A 20709-nucleotide genomic window follows, 5' to 3' on the forward strand; every position below is an offset into this window, starting at 1 on the left:
ACCTCCCGACTGTAAATTTCATTTATACCATCTACAGTGATGGAGAGCTCTGAAGCACCGGCGCCACTCTTACCTCGTGTAAGCACCCTGACATCGGTGCTTCTCTTGCTCACCATCCTTCTGTATCGTGCTCACTATCTAACTTTCCAATTTTTCCAAACGGTGCTAATTTTTTTTTCTCCATTACATGTCCACAATGCCTCCCTGACAACCAAATTTCTCTGTAATGTCTATGTTTTTCTCTAATTTAATTTTTTAGCAGATTATAATTGCAAATGAGGTTAAATTTTCCATTGTTTTTGAAAAAGAATAATTTGTTGTGTAGTGTGCTCGATATGTTCGGCTTGCATGGATAATAGTGCGCCCTGTAAATTTATAGGGTGCACCACATTTTGGTGCGTGGACATAACACACCATGATTTTTACAGTGCGTTTTGTAAATTAAGATGCATCGAGGAAGCGATAAAATTGTACGACGATGCGTTACACCCAATGCATTTAGATTTACCAAATTCACTGCAAAAATAATATTTAAAAATATAGCTATAGATTGGTGTGTTCCATAATCTAAATGTTCTGCGTCGGTGCATATAGTTTATATGTTTGTAGCGGTGCATAAATGGGACACACCGCTATGAAAATGTAAATTTGTGAACCAACAACGGTGTGTCATACTTATTTGAGCACCATCATCAGTGCGGTGATAGTAGGAAGTGCACTGGAGCTGGTGGATGACTGTGTTTTGAGTGTTTTGATGCTTCCATATTTATAAATACATTTTTCATTCAATAAATTTATTTTATTTTATATATGAGGCTAATGTATTTTATATGTCAATCATGTAGCAAAGATGTCAACAGAGGGAGCAGTAGTAGCAACAGGAGCAACATGTGTGGACCCATACAATATGGTCTGACCATGGGAGGCTAGAGAAAGGGAGAGGGATTTATACCCTTTCCTTATTATTGTAGCGAATCGAGTTCTCTTAAGGGATGTAAGGCTCCTCAAGTATTATGAGGAGGCTACATCCTTGAAGGCACACTTTTTCTTATTGGAGCATCTGATCCGCCATTGGAGTGTTCAGGAGCAGGCTTTCTATTTCTGTCCTAGGGCATGGTGTAGGCCCTCTAAGGAGGACATATACTTTATCAATGGCCTATACAGGAGAGGGGAGGATTTTCCCTAGTTCCCGGATGTACCCCATGGGGTTGCAGCTGATACTTAGTTTGACTACACTAAGAGATATGTAGGGCTTCATGCATTACATTTAGCAAATTTTCAGGTGTGTGGTGGATAACTATGTATTTCTTCTTTTGTTACACAAGAGGTTAGGTGCCTCTTGTTATTAGTCACCACCATTACACACTCTATTAGTGATGGGAAGCACATTAGTTTCCCTCTTTTATATTATGTCGATTCTTTGATTCAGGCGCCATGTTGTATCAGGTGGTCTACAATTTTTTAAGGCAGTTTTGTATGGCTTGAGATAGGTGTCATGCATTGAGATGTGGGAGGGCGACCTTCCGTTTTGCTTCAGAGATTTTTTGTTTATTTTTTGAGAGGTTTCTAGAGACGAGGCCTACATTTGATTGTCGCCCTCCTAGGATGATCGTGACTAAGGTCCGGATGTGCAGGTGGGGGCAGATGATGCCCAAGAGGGGCTTGCTAGAGTATTCGGTAAGGATTTCCGCCGAGGCACTGACACCACTGGTCAGTGAGGATGACCATACATATGTCGCTTTGGAATTTCCGTATGTAGGGATTTATTAGAGATAGTGTCCCAACATCATTTTCACAACGATTGAGCCTCCAGATGATAGAGGTAATATTAGTGTTTTCTTTAAATTAATATAGTTTCATTTTTTTTTTAATAATTAGAATAAAATTTATTCTAGCATGTTCTTTAACTTGTTTTATTATTATTTTTAATGAAATTGTCTAATTATTTTTTTGTAATATATATTTTGTAGACATCGATACATTCTATGGGGACATGCCTCTTACCCCATCGGATGTCAGAGGAGATGAGGAGATGGTAGAGGCCCAAGAGGGTGAGGAACATCCTTAGGGGCATGGATGTCCGGGGCCGTAGGGTTGGTCTGTGATTTCGGATGGACTACTGCGACAAATTGGCCAGAGTTTTGGTTGGTGCGGGAGTCCTCCTTGCGAGGGCTCGAGATATTGTCATGGATACTAGGTTCGTGGTTCTATACAGGGACTGTCCGCGAGAGGTGATATCTCTTATGTGTCATATTATTGGAGATAGTAGGGTACTGATAGCGATGAGGGATCCAAGGCATGCAACATCAGATGATCAGGGTGGTGATGACGGTGATGAGGGTGGTGATGATGACCATGATGATGAGGGTGGTGATCGTAATCATGATGATGAGGGTGGTGATCATCATGCTTCTAGTAGTATTACCCCAATGGATCATGGCCGTTAGGGTGTTAGTGATCCATCTGGTAGTACACCTCCTCAGTCACTTGATGAAGAGATGCCAGAGCTAGAGGATGTGCCTCATGTTTCTCCTAACAAAGCATACCAGCCACCTCTTCCTCCACCTCATATTTTTCCAGACCACGTTGAGAGAATAGTTGGCCATCCATCGTATTTTTTTGCTGACCAGATATTACCTCCTCCTCCACCTCAGAGTTTGACAGACATTGAGGCAATAATTGACCATCCATAGTCTTCTACTGTAGACCAGGCTTGCACTACTAAGTCTGTTGTATAAGAGATTTGATTGCAGTTATTTGACTTGATCATGTAGTTATTCATCTTTATGTACTTAATTTATATGTTGGTGTTGATGCGTATTTTGTTAGGTCATGTTAGATATGTTCATTTAATGTGCTTGCAAAAAGATGTGTATGTGATAGCAATTACTTGACATGAAATTTATATTAATTTGAGGATGTGTGTGGTGATGATGTTATATTACAATGTTTGTGTTTTGTTAGATGTGATCGCGATGATGATGCCCTGTTAGATTATTAGAGTTGTGTGCTAGCTAATGACGTTTATATGTGGTATAGGTGTATATAATTAGATGATAATAGTGAATTTGAATGTGTATCTTAGATGATGTTTATTTTTGTTAAATGATCATCATCATGATGTTTATTTTTTTATGAAATAATATTTAGTATTGATTATGTATCGGTGAACTTATTTCAAACTTTTATATATGAAATTGCAGGGAAAACAACTTACTTAAAAAAATGCAAAGATATTTTTATAAATTACAAAGTTTAGTATGTTTGAAACTATGACTGTAAAATTACGATAAATATTTTTCTATTTCTTAAATAGTTCATTCATATTCAATCTAACTTAATTAGTAAAATATTTCAATACTCACAAAGAAAAAATAATTAAAGGTAAAACAATCTAGTTAGTTCTTAATAAGATGAAATGTGTAATTCATTCAATTTTTAATATAAATAATAAATTAAATATAAATAATAATAAATTAATCAAAAATACAATTTAATCAATTCAATGTTGGTTTATAAAATTCAATCTATTGTTAAATTTAAAAAACCTTAAGTTATAATTTTTTATAATTAATTTAGATTTAATATAACTTAAAAAAAATCTATTTTTTATAACATTTAATTTATTACTAAATTTATGAGATTTTCAAGCAATTTAAATTTAATATTTATAGCAACTCTTACCAATTTAAATTAAATTTTTCTCTCTCTAAAGATAAGGATCAAGAAATGTGTGTGGTGATGATGTTAGATTACAATGTTTGTGTTTTGCTAGATGTGATTACGAGGATGTTGTCTTGTTAAATTATTAGATTTGTGTGCTAGCTAATGACTTTTATATGTGCTAGAGATGTATATAATTAGATGATATAGTGAATTCAAATGTGTATCTTAGATGATGTTTATGTTTGTTAGATGGTTATCAACATGATGTTTATTTTTATGAAATAATATATTGCGTCGAGAGACACTCTACAACCCAGTATAAGGTAGATGTGTAAGCATTAGATGTAATGTAAGTAATATTGTACGTCAATATTTTTGATGTCTACTATAATACTAATAATAATAATAAGTTAAAAAAAGAAAAAACAACACAATCTTTCATGTTCTCTTTAGTCCTTCTTAGTGCAATAAATCGGTTTGAGGCAAGTAATAAAAATAATAAAAAATTAATTTGTTATATTTTGATTTTGTTTTTATTAATAAAATTTGAACAATGTTTTAGATAAAAGAAAATCACAATACCATGGGCCATCTAGGCTTTTGATTATTATGTTATGGATCTAATCTTTTAATTATTATGTTACAATACCATGGGCGAATGCTATGGCTATGGCTTATTAATACCACGTGCAAAAATTATAACTTATTTCACAATCAAAATATTTTATAAACATTTTATTTTAAATTAATTTTATGATATATTTTAATTAAATCTAAAATAAAAAAGGTGATAATTACTTTTGAGATATATGTAAACCCTCCATCGCTCCATGTCATAACTACTAAACATATTCCCATGGAGATTAAATAGAGGTTTTTCTAAAATTAAAAATTAGAGTACTTCATGTCATAACTACTAAACATATTCCCATGGAGATTAAAGAGAGGTTTTTATAAAATTAAAAATTAGAATACTTTTATATATACATATGTGAAATTTATATAATTGCACTTTAAGACGTTTTATCCAGAAAGAACTCCCCTACATGCCATTCTACACTCCTCTGCACCGTCAGATCTAATGTTACACTATTGAAAATTTTTCGACCATTAAATCTCACTATTTTAACTGTCAAGTGAATCTTAATTTGTACAAACTTATTGATATTTATTATAACTATAAATATATTACAATTCCCCTAAATGCCATTCTACACTCATTTGCACCGTCAGATCTAATGTTACACTATTGAAAAAATTTCGACCATTAAATCTCACTATTTTAACTCTCAAGTAAATCTTAATTTGTACTGATATTTATTAAAACTATAAATATATTACAATTACAAAAACTCCCTAAACTCCCTAGCACTTTCCCTAAACTCCCTAGCACTTTCCTTTCCCTTGCTTATCCTACAGTGGCCACGATGCATCCCATAGTGCAGCACTAGGGTCCATCCCTGATTCCTTCCATGATCCTAGCGAGTCTCTCTTAATCTTTGTGGATGCTTGAAACCCTAACCCCTCCTCTTGCACATGAATTCCTACATGAAAATACTCTTTAGCGAGTCTCTCTTAATCTTTGTCGATGCTTGAAACCCTAACCCCTCATCCTGCCCAAGAATTCCTATCCTACCTGAAAATACTTTTTGCTTTGAAGCGTAACGACTGTTCATTTTTTTCAGAAAAAAAGCGTCAATAAATTATATTAAGACAATATAAAAAACCTGATAAGATACAAAATGGAGCATGCCCGAGTTCATCCCAACCTACATAAATATACAGGTGTGCAAAGAGAAACACCCAGCACATAAAACATATATCAGAAAGTGTGACGACTGTTCATTATTCTATTTACACATTATAAACTTAATAATTCCATCCAATCTTCAATTCCCGTGAATAAATTCTGATTTGCGTTTATCGGGAATACATTTTGATTTGCTTTTATTTTGTAATTGTAATTGAATATATTTTCAGAATAATTTTACATCCGGAAGGCTCGACGAGTCAAATATATTAATGTTTAGTTACTTCTTTCAACCACCCTTTTGATTTACATTTGAGAGGAATGTTCAGAGATCTTTCAAACATCTTTGTTCATTGACATCTGAACATTTGGGAGGAGAAATGTTCAGAGATCTCTTTTATAGACATTTGACCTTCCGCTTGTGAAGGGCTTTATTATTGGATGTCAATCTCATGGAGTCTCTTTCCACCTCTGATTTAATAGAAGAAATATTCACTCACAGATGTCTCTTCATTTGCAAAACAAATCTAACAGGTTTTTTAACATTTTTTTGTTTAGAATTCATTACTTGCAAGTTGCTTACCTTTCTTAACATCCCTATTTGTTTAGAATTCATTATTTACCAGTTGTTTACCTTTCCATCGCTACTTAAAACTAATTATTTACCAATTGTTTCCCAGCTATGGAGTCATCAATAACATCCCAGCTCTATATATAAATCTTTACAGCTCATGTGCTGTATTGGTTTCAAGATCATGGGTGGTGGTACACCCTCAGGCTACAAACCGGTTTCTTTGAACTCGGCTTTGGTGCGATAAAAGTTGAGTTGGGAGAAATCAGATTGTAGCCCTAACGACAATAACCACAGAAAATACCATATCCCCAGAAATCAGAAAGTTGTTGGTTCCAAATCTAAAATTTTTCCAGCTTCGGTGCTCTATAGAACTACAAGTATATTTTCTCTCTAGATAACGATTCTTACATGGAAAACAACTATGTGTGATAAGCAAAACAACTATGTTATAGAAATTCAATATGGAGCAAAGAGTTTGGGAAACGATTGAATTTATTCTGCACGCCCTATTTGGGTAACAGATTATCATGTATGGTTGAAGAATGGATGACTCTTGAAGCATGTTTTTTCTCTAAATGTTGTTTTATATTGTGATTTGTTTTATGCATAACCTGTTATTTACTTTAAATTTTCTTAAAGTACTTTGAAATTAAAACAACATGTTTCTTCTCTAAATGTTGTTTTATATTGTGATTTGTTTTATGCATAACGTATTATTTACTTTACATTTTCTTAAATTACTTTAAACAACAAACATGTAGATGATTTTGAAATCAAATGAGCGAGGCCAAGGCCTGGTAAAGCATGAAATGGCCCTTACAGTACTTTGCAAGGTTTCTGAATTTTCGGTTGATAATTCATTTCAATAAACATGAGCACACATTTAAATCAGTGAACGCTGCATGGTAACATATTTAAAACGCTAAATAAGCGAACGATGCTTGAAAAATCATCTGACAATTTCTCTTTAAAACTTTGGTTTATACTCGGAAAATCACTATCTGTCTGGATGGATGAAAAGAATTGAGTCCCTCTGGAAAACAAAAAAGGATTATGCTATAAATCATGTGAACAGGTTTCATAGTACTCAGTCAGATGAACTATCAAAGAAAGGTCTTCAATCACAAGTTGGTAAATGGGAAATGATTATTACAGTGGAGGACGTAAAGTACCAAATTCAAGATTTTGTACTTCCGGGTACATAACTCACTCTACCATACTTCTGGCCCTGGTATGTACCATGCACCTGTTTTTGATTTTCTCTATCGCACAAGCTTCTCAGATTTGTAAGTATTCCCCATTTTGCTTATTATCATTTTCCAGAATACTCATGACTACATTATGTATGGTTTAGTTTTTTTTCCTGCACTATGCAAGTTATTTCTTCATTTCGAGCTGTTTGTACTAACTGTTATGTAATCTGGATTACTACATTATAATAGAATCTTGCTTTTTTCGTACTGATTTTTGGAAAACATGATAGCGTGTAGGTCTTGATTTGCTTTGGTTTAAATTCACAAATGTTTAAAACTACATTCGACATTTAATTTCCTTTTAAAATATGGAGCCAACACACGTTTCTCTAAACATTTCCTCATCTCAAATGGAAAAGTTTTGCTGCACACTGTAAGTCGTTCTGCAGTGAAACTTTCTCCAACTCAAATCCTTGTTCTTGTAGGAAAGCCTGCACCAGAAAAACAGATGGCATGGATGAGAATAATTCGAAGGTATATACACAATATTTTCCTGATCTTATTTTGACATCAACATGGAAGCAAGAAAAGTAAATAATAAAATGGAAAGACTAGATGCTTACCTGATTTCAGAAAATTATGGTTATAACCGGATTGCAGCCTGTAACACGGTGACATTCATTTCAGGAAATGTTTTTGCTAAAATAGTTATAAAATATTAGTTGAAATGCAAAAAATTAATTATTTAAATTAATAAACCACTAAAATTAATTTTTTGAATCTCCACTTTTTAATTTTGGAATTTTGGAAGAGGATGGATATTTTTTTTTTTCCAAGATAAGATGAGATAAGATAATTATATTTATGTCTCACAAAGTAGGTCAAAGGGATTGTTAGGTACACTGATGTATATACAAAGCTGGAGAACCAAACAGTGTCCTATAAAAGATACAATGGATAAAGTAAATCAACATCCGGCCGAGAAGATCCAGGAGCTAATAGGTCTGAGGATCAAACCCATCTCTCCTAACATCTGAGGCTGAATGAATGACACTGAAGAAATTCAACAAACTCTGTTGCTAATAGGTCTGAGGATCAAACCCATCTCTCCTAACATCTGAGGCTGAATGAATAACACTGAAGAAACTCAACAAACTCTGTTGGCCCGATGAAGAGCAAATGGCAAGTGTGGACTGTTCACTAAATAGTATCATGGGGGTTCACAGGCTGCAGGACCTAGTCTGTCTCCCAAGAACAGATTTAAGAAGGAATTCAGGTTAGTTTCAAACTTTAATGGAAAAAGTTAAAACATGAAGAAACAATTGAGTGAAAAAGGTTAAAACACGAGGAAATTTTTTACTGTACAGAAAATATTGTCCTCAAAATTATAAAACACTCCATAAACCTGTTATTAATGGACCATTTTCAACAGTGTCATCAAAATTATAAAGTACTCCATCAATACCGTTATTAATGAACCATATTCATTTCGTTTCGATGACTACTAAAACAAACGTATTAATGTGTCAAAGGCCTATAGCGTAATAGTTGATTCATAGTATTAATGTGTCAAAGGCCTATAGCGTAATAATTGATTCATAATGAAGCATTCCCGTAAGTTCAGACATGAGAAATTGCAAAAAGGATCTGCTTCAGGAAAATAAAATTTGTCAACAAAACCTCAGAGTCATGGGAAACTGCGAAAAGGATCTACATCCAACCATGGTTCATAGAATTTTTTTTAGTTGAACCTCAATAAAACTAAGCCACATGTTGAATGTTTGACTAGAATCCAACCCACATAAAATTATATATATGAGATCCGTTGATGGATATATGAGAACTTTGATTTCACACTTACAGTAATATTGTATTGACAATCTCTTTAATTATAAACCCTTCATTTACTATTCTTTCAGATCTGTTGAAGTATATATGAGAACTTTGATTTCACACTTATTCAGATGTCTTGGTTGTGCCTAACTCTCTCTCTAAATTTGAATTCAGTTACCAAGGAAAGTGTTTAAAGTCTAAATGAAATCATGTGCCATGGAGAGTGTTCAAAGTCTAAATACCTGTGCTCCATAAACAAAATTTTATATTTTATAATTGGGGATTTATTTACCTGGTTCCACATACACTAAATCGAAACACATGCACATGCAAAATGTCAACACTATGGTTACACTTGTTCTTAAGCATGCTTTCAAACAAGTTTTTGGGAACACTTTCAACAAGCCCACTTCAATTACGTTGCAGTAACTCACTATTCACAAATAGAATAGTGCTCATAGTTGGGATCAAAGTCTCACTATTCACATACAATACTATTCATGAGTTGGGTTCAATGTTTTTGATTTGCGGTTGAATGAAGAATGTTGTGATAGGGAATAAATAGTTATTATATTAATAAATATAAATAATTATTATATTAAGAAATTAAATATATCATTTAAAAATTTATAAACAAATTTTATATTTTATAATTATGTTTTTTTTTTTTTTTTAACCATTAAATCAAAATATGATGTAGAATGATAATATTATGAACACACATTTTGTTAAGGTATACTTTCAAACTAACGATAAATCTAAGCTCATTAAACAAGTTACACTATTGAATGAAACAATATATCGGTGCTCTTGCAATGCCCATAACCTGGAGGTGCACATGTTTAAACCCTTCACCATGACCCAAAATATCCTCATCCCAAATGGAAAACTTCTGCTACACATTACAAGTTGTTCTATACTCAAATTTTCTCCAACTCAAATCCTTGTTCTTGTAGGATAACTTGCACCAAAAACAGAAGACATGGATGAAAATAATTCCAAGGTATTTACACAATATTTCCCTTATCTCTACTACTGGCATTAACATGGGAGCTAAGAAAAGTAAATAAGAAAGCGGGAAGACTAGGTGCTTACCTACTTTCAAAAAACTACAGTTACCACAACATTGTTGCTTGTAACACAGTAATATTCATCTCAAGAATACTTCACAATGTATAGAAATCTAACATTCACTCACTTGAAAAGCTTGGATCCCATTTGATTTTCTTGGAAGACAACCGTGAACTTTAAAGATATCTTCCTCTCCTAAATTGGAAGAGCCTTTGCCAAGCTGTGAGCAACAATTACAGAGTTTGCTTGGCATGCAAATTTTCTGGAGGTCTTTGCATGTTCTCGACAAATTATGAACGACCTCACCATTTTGGCCCTCCTAATAAACAAACTTGACCAATATTTGCAAATTCTACAATTTAAATGATGCACAACTTGTTAAAGACATTTTTAGACTCCGTTTTTCAATAAAATCTGATGTTTTCTTGCCTATGCAAACGCATCAAATGACTAACTCAAACTTATATTAATAATTATTATTTTAAATAATCTAACCAAGTCAACATAACATCACTTTAAATAATGTTTTACAACATCACTACACTGTAAAACACTTTTGGCTTTGAAAACAACAAATTATTAGATCTATTTTTAATATACAAATCTTATCATTTCAAACAAGATGAAAAGTAGAATAAATTATATACTCACACTTTGATATCAATAAAATTTATGTTCCATGGTGAATATGAGGTGGTGATGTTCCTCACCAAAATTCAAACCTCTTAAGGGGCAGTATTTGTATAATCGTTTATATTTATCTCAAAATCCCATTAAAGACTCAAATAGCTCAAGCCTAGAGGTGTGGAAAATGAACAGATAGCAGAAAAATGGGCAGTATTTGTATAATCGTTTATATTTATCTCAACATCCCATTAAAGATTCAAATAACTCAAACCTAGAGGTGCGGAAAATGAACACGTAGTAGAAAAATGAACAAAAGTTTTCAAGGTTTGGTGGTATAGTAATAAATATACCCGTCCCTACCTTGCAGTACCTGAAATTTTGCAAGTGAGCTTTATTTGCAAAATGTGAAAGAGTCCTTATGTTAATTATTTTCAAATTTCAACCAATTTAAGAACATTCATACATCAAATTTCACTAGAGATTTCATTCTTTCTAGTGTGTTAGAGTCAACTAAGTCTAATGTATGGCTATGCCTAGAGAAGCATCCATGATATTGATGCTCTCAGAAGCTACAAAGTGTTACAATCTTCTACTTCCCTGTTCCCATTATTAAAATCCAATTCATATTAGACATGGACCAAATAGTTCTCCATAGGAGATCTTATGAAACATGCCTTTCACTCTTTGCTTATATTACAACTCTCTTCATCATCATGCATGATAAAGAAATAATTTCAATGCCTTTTCTGGGATTTACAGAAGCATAAAATGAAATGATAAGCAATAGTATAATATCTTGTTGTCTCCTATCAATCATTCCTAAAATTTTAGATTAACAATTGGCCAAGAATAAGATTTTTTTATTGTGTAGAAGGCATAATCCTACTGTGAGAAAGACTGCTATTTATGCTAAACATTACATTGGTCCATTTAATGTAGTGGCAAAGAATTGTAAATATCATCCCCATGAGGCACCCTTTCATGAAGAGCTTCCTAGGCTACCTGTGCCCAATTTTTACTACACTCTCGAGGATATTGTATTTTAGGCTGCAAAGAAGAAAGAAGGATTAACTTTATCCATTCACCATATGACACACATATTTGGCTTCTCTCCTTGGAGCTTGATGAATGTTTTAGGCACACTGCATGTTTACATTTCCATTTGTAAACATGAGGGGTTTCCTTTCAAGTGCCCATCGAACAATATTTCATGGGAACAATTTATGGTTGCATCTGATGTATAATTGCTTACAGAACATGAAATTTGGGTTGCCATAGATTCTTATCCAAATAACCAGGCCTTCAATTATGCTAATGGAGACGTGTATAAATGGGCTATACTTAGATCACATAACATATCACATATTTTTTCATCTATGAATGAATGAATGAAATTTTAACATCCATGAGACTAGAAATAGTCTATGGGGCCACCAACCCCCCTTCTTTTTGCCTTTTGCAATTCAATCCTTTTATTGCTCAAATTAATGATGAGATGACCCAATCTTCTAACATTCCCTTCACTAAAAAGACAATGCCAAGGAACCAATGTTAACATACTTTTGTAACTGCGTCTGATGTCTTTGAAAGCACCACATTCCAAAATGAAATGTTTTTCCTATTCCACTACCCCAAAAGTGCAAAAAGTACACACCCGTTCTTCCCAAGCTTCTTTAGGTATTTTCCATCGACCTGTTTTGCACCGAAGTTGATGTGAGTTAATTCTTAATTGAGCAATAAGAAATTTTGCTATCCTTGGAATGCTAACTCCAATGTACTCTTTTTGTTGGAGATCACAAGTGGACTTGAATTCTTGAACATAGTACTTCTTCTTTCTACCTAGATTTTTTCCCCATATACGCTTATGAAACTTCTCCATAACAAAATTCTTTAACTCCTTGCAATTTGTGGGACATGCATTTAGGTAAATATTCCATTTTTGCATCCATTTGTTGTTTTGTCTTATCCATGATTTCTTTCTTTCACTAACTCCTTCATTGAAGATAACTTTAGACCATCTACCTTCTCTCGTTTTCTCAATTATTTTTAGGTACATTATGAGACACACCATAGCAATTGCTTCGATGGGAGTTTCTCCTATTTCACTCAACATTATCTCATAAGGAACCAAAATTTTTATTTTAAACTTGCTCATGATCAAGCGCTTTTGGATTTTCTCAAATTGCTTCCATTTTGAGACATGAATGTTGTTAGCCCGCAGTTCACACCCATATAAAATCACTAGAAAAACTAGGAGGCCATTCTAATCCCATAAATTTGCCTCTCTACATTTGTTTTGAAGAGCATACAATTATTTCCACCCACCTAAAATTCTCTTCTTTCTGCGGTCCTCCCAATTAAGCTTGTTTTTGAAATCAATCCTAGGGTACTTGTATTCATTTACTTCTTTAAGAATGTTGCCTTCAAAGAACATATGTTGGCTCTACTTCTTTTTATTTGAGAAAATCATTATTTTGGTCTTGCTGGTATTGACTTGCATTCCCACAACTTCACAAAAATGCTTTATGCTCTTCTTCCATATGCACTACTGACTTACGGTGTTCCCTTTATAACATCTGGAGAAAATACTAGTATAAATAATATTATAAAGAACGCAGATAGATGCATCTTAACCAAGGATCCAAGCGAAGAGAGAAAGAAACGTGACTAAAAATGATAGAGGAAAGATAGTGCATGATTCTTTTAAGTTTTTTATTATTGTATTTTCTTTGACATGATTGATCCAAAATATAGGTTTAATATTTTACAACCGATTATGTTTTTTTTTTTTTTAAAATTTAGATACTTAAATACAATGCAATGGGATTGGTTTTAATAGAGAGAGAGAGATGGATTTGGAGGGGGAAAGAGAGGGAGGGAAGAACAAAGGCATTGAGAGATAGAGGTGGAGAGAGAGGGGGTGATAAGGGAGAGATGAAGATGTAATGAGGGAGAGAGGAGATGAGGGAAGAGAGGGAAAAGGAGAGGATAGAGATAGGAAAAAAAGGGGAACACAGAGAGAAAGAGGGAAGGAGAGAGGGAGGGATATAGTGATAGAGTTGGAGGGTGGAGAGAGAGTGTGATAGGGGGAGAGACATAGGGAGGTGGGAGAGAGGGGAGGGAAGAGAGAGAAGGGGGGAAATAGAGGGAGAGAGAGATGGATTTGGAGGGGGTGAGAGAGGGAGGGAAGAAAAAAACATAGAGAGAGAAAAGTGGAGAGGAAGAGGGAGTGACAAGGGAAAGATGGAGAGATAGTGAGGGAGAGAGAAGACCAAGAGGGAAGAGAGAGATATATGGAGAGAGAGAGGGAGATAAGGGGAAGCAATAGAGAGAAGGGGAAGAGAGAGAGGGAGAGGATGAGGGAGGGAGGGAGAGAGAGATAGATAGATAAGGAGAGAGAGTATGTATTTTTGGGGGTGAGAAGGAGAGACAAAGGTGGAGAGACAAGGGGATATAGAGATATAGATGGAGGGAGGAGAGAGGGAAGATGAGAGAGGAAAAGAGAGGGAAGGAGGAATAGAGATAGATATGGAGAAAGAAGTGTAAGAGAGAGAGAGAGAGAGTATGTTCTGGGGGTGAGATAGAGAGATAAAGAATAGATGGAGAGGGAAGAAGAGAGAGCCAAAGAGAGGGAGGGAGGAAGAGAGATAAATGTGGAGAGAGAGAGAGAGAGAGAGAGAGAGAGAGAGAGAGAGAGATGGGGAGAGATTGTGTATGTTTACGGGCTAATATAGAGAGATAAAGAAGGAGAGACAAAGGGATATAAAGATATAGATGAAGGGGGCAAGAGAGAGAGAGAGAGAGAGCATGACATGTGTTTAGAGGAGAGAGAGAGTGTGTGTGTGTGACATGTGTTTAGGGGGGAGAGAGAGAGTCAAAGATGTGTTTAGGGGAGGTGGAGGGAGGTATAGATATAGATGGTAGGGGGAGAGAGGGAAGAAGAGAGATAAAGATGGGGAGGGAGAGGTGGAGAGAGAGAGAGATGGGGGAGATAGGGAGGGGGAGAGAGAGAAGAAGAGAGGGAGGGAGATAGACATAGAGATGGAAGGTGGAGATAGAGGGAAGAAGAAAGAGACACACAAAGGAAAATACAAACATAGAAGTTAGATCTAAAAATTCATGAATATTTCGGTTTTTCACTAAAATATGTTTTTATAGAATTAATATATGATTTAAACATATATACTTTAAAAAAAAATATGTGACAAGATTCTCAACCAACTAGATTCACCCCCTCTTTAAGATGGATCTACCAACCTATATTCATCTTAACCCCGGATCTATCATGCACTGAGAGGGATCAAATCCCTCCACATGCAAACCTTCCCTCAAATTCTACACTCCAAAAAGAAGGTTTGAAGCTCGAGAGATTTGATCCTTTTCGACGCATGATAGATCCAGGGTTAAGATGGATATAGGTTGGTTATATATTATGTATTGGTAAACTTATATCAATCTTCTATATATGAAATTGCATGAAAAACTAACTTTTAAAAAAATGCAAAGATATTTTTATAAATTTCAAAGTTTAGTATGGTTGAAACTGTGATTGTAAAATTATGATAACTATTTTTCTATTGCTTAGATAGTTCATTCTTATTCAATCTAACTTAATTAGTAAAAGATTTCAATGCTCACAAGGAAAAATAATTAAAGATAAAATAATTTAGTTAGTTCTTAAGAAAACGAAAATGTGTTTCTCATTCAATTTTTAATATAAAATAATAATAATAATAAATTAATTAAAAATACAATTTAAACAATTCAATATCGGTCTATAAAATTAAATCTGTTGTTAAATTTAAAAAACTTAATTCAATTTTTTTATAATTAATTTAGATTTAATATAACTTTAAAACTTCTATTTTTATAAAATTTATTTTATTACTAAAGTTATGATATTTTCAAGCAATTTAAATTTAATCTTTATAACAACTCTTACCAATTTAGATTAAAATTTTCTCTCTCTAAAGATGAGGATCAAGAAATGTAAAATAAGGCTTGTGAAGTTACTTGTAGTTGGGGATTTGCTCTATTGGAAGTTCTCCCTTAAAGAGGCAAGTGAACTTTTTTCTAGTAATAAAGATATAACATTTTGGTGCTATTTTGGTTCTTTATTTGCTATTGTACTGATTTAAATGTAACTCTTTTTAATAATAAAAATGAATTAAATAATACAAAAATGATACTATATTAGATTTAAACTTTTGACAAATAATATATTTTATTATTTCTTAATGAACAACTCAAAAAATATTATTTTTTCCACATATAACTTATCACGAGATAGTCACTAAAATCCATTTTTTCACATTTATCCTAGCTAATATTATATCATGTTCACAATGATAAATCCATGTCTACTTTAAATAATTTACTTATAAATACACAAAAATAGATATTTATTTTACATAATCTAAATAGGAATGAAAAATGCATCTCCAAGTCTATTTGAAAGTCAAACAAATGCCTCTTAATCACCATCACAAATTCGGTGCACTTGATATGTTAGTCTTGCATCGGGGCGAAAAGGATATACGTGCACATTGATGCATAAGTGTGGCACACCGCTATGGAAATTTAAATTTGTGAACCAACATTGGTGCGTAATATGTATGTGTGCACTATTGATGGTGTGGTTGCGTTTGAAAGTGCACGGTCTCCGGTGCATGACTGTGTTTTTGGAGCACCGATGTTTCTTTTTTTAAATTGAAAGTTATGTTTTCATATTTATAAATACATTTTTCATTTAATAAAAAAAATATTTTATGTATGAGGTTGATGTATTTTATATATCAATCATGTAGCAGAGATGTTAGTAGAGGGAGTAATAGGAGGAGCAGGAGCAAATGGCAGACCCATAAAATATGGCCCCATTATGGGAGGCCAGAGAGAGGGATAACACCTAATTTTTGTCCTACAATACACACTCCAGGTGTCTTACCTGGATCTCAGAGGTCCCTACTACAAACCACCATGGTGTTATGGATTTCAGAAATGGAACTATGAAAAGTTTATACTTTGTTAAACGTTTTTCGATTCAAATGGTAAAATAATAGTGAAATGAGAAGGCAGTGGTATGGACAAAAGATATCAGATTAGGGTTTCATGGGTCTTATCAGTCTGTTATGAAACCAGCTCAAGAAAAGATAGAAAAGATAGATCAACGCCTTAGAATTCAGCCTCTTCGAGGGGGCAACCTCCTTTACATTACATAAATGAACAATTCTTGGATGATACAAATGACAAAACCTCCTTTCTATATATATGAGTCTAAGGAGTCACAATATAATCTAGCCGACCTAACAATAATAATATAAAGCCACAAAAATAACAATAGAGGGATTCTATGGGGCACAAAAGTAACAATATGGGAGTAATAGGGGCACAACAATATAAATAAGGGGTATAACTACAATAGTAATGGGGTAATCACTAGTAGTATAGGGGCCTAACATGCCCCTCTCCTTCAAAAAGCGTTGTCCTCAACGCTTGAGTAGTTCTTGATGCTTCTGTATAAAATTCTTGTCCTCCCATGTGGAATCTTCAGCGGGTAAGTTCTTCCACTTGATGAGATACTCTGAAATTGATCGATTTCGTAGCTGTCGGGTTCTTGTTTCTGTGACTGCTCCAGGTTCCAATATGATTTTTCCTTCCTTTTCAATATCTGGCAATATTGTTTGAATTGGGATCTTTTGCAAGTTTCGAATAAGTGGCCATACTTCTTTGTCCTTCTTCCATTCATCCCTTGCTTCGTTTATCCAATCTGGTTGGATAATAGAAATAGCACAAAACAATGCTTCCACATCCTCATCCTTGAAGAGTCTTCCCATTCGATAAGGTCGCCATTTTTTAAGTGCATGTAGTATTGCCAACGTTTCCTTCTCATAAATAGCTTGCTTTAGATGTAGCAGTAAAAATACCCACTCGCTTACATCAAAACATTTTTCACTATGATGTTGATCTACCTGTTGTTTCATTTGATTTTGCACTGAAGTGGCGCTATCCTTTAAAAGTTGGAGAACTTGTTGTTGATGCTCGATGTGATCTTTCACTGCTTGAACCTTTTTCTTCTTGATATGTCCTTCTATCTTTAGATTTTGAGGAGTGGTAATTTCTTCCAATCCTTTACAAGATATGGTCGGATTCATTTCTTGATGCTCGATGTGATATTTCACTTCTTGAACATTTTTCTTCTTGATATGTCCTTCTGTCTCGCTAGTTTGAGGAGTGGTAATTCTGACCAGTGAATTACAAGATATGGTTGGATTCATTTCTTCTTTCTTGATGTGATCTTTCACTTCTTGCACCTTTTTCTTCTTGATATTTCCTTCTATCTTGAGAGTTTGAGGAGTGGTCATTCTTGCCAATAGTTTACAAGATATGTTCTGATTCATTTCTTCTTTCTCTGGGGTCGGGTCCTGGCATATATCCTCTTCTTTTGATGTTTCTTGATCCTTTTCTTCCTCCTCTTCATACTCTATGTAAAATAATTTCTTCTCAGCACACTTATGACCTTTAGTGCATTTGCTATCACAATTGTAACAAAGCCCTTTTTCTCTTTTTTCTTCCAATTGTTGTGGTGTAACCCTTGTAGGTTGTGGAAGGCTAGGAGGAACAACACGTCCATCTTTATAGTTGTGAGGGGTAGACTTCCTTGTTGCCATAATTTTACTTTCAAATATGTCACAAAGCCCTTTTACTCTTTCCAATTGTTGTGGTGTTGCTCTAAAGAAGGTGTTGCTCTTTGTATCCTCATAATGTGCTATCATTTCCTCCGTGAGAATTGACCACGTAACAAGTTTTTTACGAGAACAAAGCCCTTTATACCATAAAAATTGATCCGGTTCTAAATATGAAGATGCAATACATACCTTTTGTAACAGTGGTACACCATGTAGATCAAAATATTGCTCCATCTGAAGTATCCAATTTACCGGATCCTTGCCATCAAACTTCCTCATCTTGCTTTTTCTTGATTTTAGGACCTCGAACTTGAAACAACTGTAACTCTGTACCTGTGAATATTTAAGTTCTGAAATTGCTACTTGTAGTAGCCCTCTGCGTCCTCTTTCCAATGCCACCAGTCTGATCTAAATTGGATTCTCCAAGAAAGAGTTATGCACAATCTCCCGCAGTGACCTGATTATAGACTAGTTCAGTAGAGCGAACTTGTATGAAGTTCCACGTGTCACTGTTTCAACCTTTGACTCTGAAAAATATATAAAAGAAAACTAAATTCCGTCCTCTTTCTGTACCTTCTTACGAAATTTCAATCCGATGCTCAGAAAGAAAGTTATGACGATTTTCCCCAGGTCACCTGTTTTGAATGTAATTCAAGAGTCTGCAAAAAGACCAACTTCCTCAGATCATATCTCCGAAAATATCGCGTGAAAAGCTCTGAAATTCGGACCCAAGGTTCAGCACCAATTCTTCTCAAATGGGTTTTTTTTTGCAACTTCTAAAACGTCACAGAAAAAAAGTTATAGCGAAAATGCCACGATGACCTGTTTGGAGCAGCGAAACCCTAGAATCCAAAGCTCTGATACCAAATGTTATGAAACCAGCTCAAGAAAAGATAGAAAAGATAGATCAACGCCTTAGAATTCAGCCTCTTCGAGGGGGCAACCTCCTTTACATTACATAAATGAACAATTCTTGGATGATACAAATGACAAAACCTCATTTCTATATATATGAGTCTAAGGAGTCACAATATAATCTAGCCGACCTAACAATAATAATATAAAGCCACAAAAATAACAATAGAGGGATTCTATGGGGCACAAAAGTAACAATATGGGAGTAATAGGGGCACAACAATATAAATAAGGGGTATAACTACAATAGTAATGGGGTAATCACTAGTAGTATAGGGGCCTAACACAGTCACACACCAAACATCGTAAAAACTTGCGGGTGTGCCTTTCACGTTGCTGCCATATCGTATAGTTGATGTCCTTCAAACCGACGACGTGATGTATATGGCTTAGGCTTGTGACTTTCAATGACATGTTGTATTTGGCTTGGGCTCGTGACCTTCAATGATCCTTTAAAGAAGGATAGATTTTAATATTATATCACACACAACACCTTATTATGTAGCTTTATCACTTATTATTACCACTAAAAATGTTTGTGAATCTTACCAATTATATTATAAAATGTCAATAAGATGAATACAAAAATAATATAATTAGCATTATAAAGAAAAAAAACATACAACCATAGTATAAATGGTGAAATAACACAAGTACATATCACTCTCAATTGTCATCAGCCTCATTATCTTCCTTGTTTGGAATTATAACACTGTTGTACTCAAAAATATGTTTTGATCTAGGGTTGTGTCTTAATATGAATCACCAATCCCTATCCAACACATCTGGGTGAAAAAACACCTAGTTGCAGTGTTTTTGGAAAACATAAGGATCCCTAGCTTCATGCCACATCTTTCTAGAGTTGATAGATATCAACCCACTATCATGATCTTCCTTTACATTATTCCGATCAAAGGTGTCCCACCACTTGCACCTAAAAATAACACATTAGAATGAAGAGAAGTCCACTTGAATGATCTCTTGTATCTTTCCAACGTAACCTAATGTCCCCTGCATTAGGTTTTGATCACAGTGGCTAGCATGAATAGATTGGTCGAACTCGACTTCCACTCCACAGTCTTGTGTCATGCATCCATCATCGACATCCTCCATGTGAAAATGATGTCCATATTCCCACATAGATGGGAACAAATGCACCTATAAAAAAGTGAAAAAATTACAGTGTCATGTGTCTAATAACTCGAACATAATTAAAAATATAAAATATATATAGATGTTACAATTCAAAGGTGTAGTATGAAGTTAAAAATTTAGAGAAAGAGAATATAATTACCAAGTTGTTACACCCAATCCCTATGTTTAACGCATCCTCTTCAGCATGCGGGTAACAACAAGTCTCACTGTATTTCTCTCTAACTTGATAAGCAACCCAAC

The sequence above is a fragment of the Pinus tabuliformis genome, chromosome 3_2 (genome assembly GCF_031772625.1).
Source record: "Pinus tabuliformis cultivar Carrire ecotype Pingquan chromosome 3_2, CPIR1, whole genome shotgun sequence".
Taxonomy (NCBI): domain Eukaryota; kingdom Viridiplantae; phylum Streptophyta; class Pinopsida; order Pinales; family Pinaceae; genus Pinus; species Pinus tabuliformis.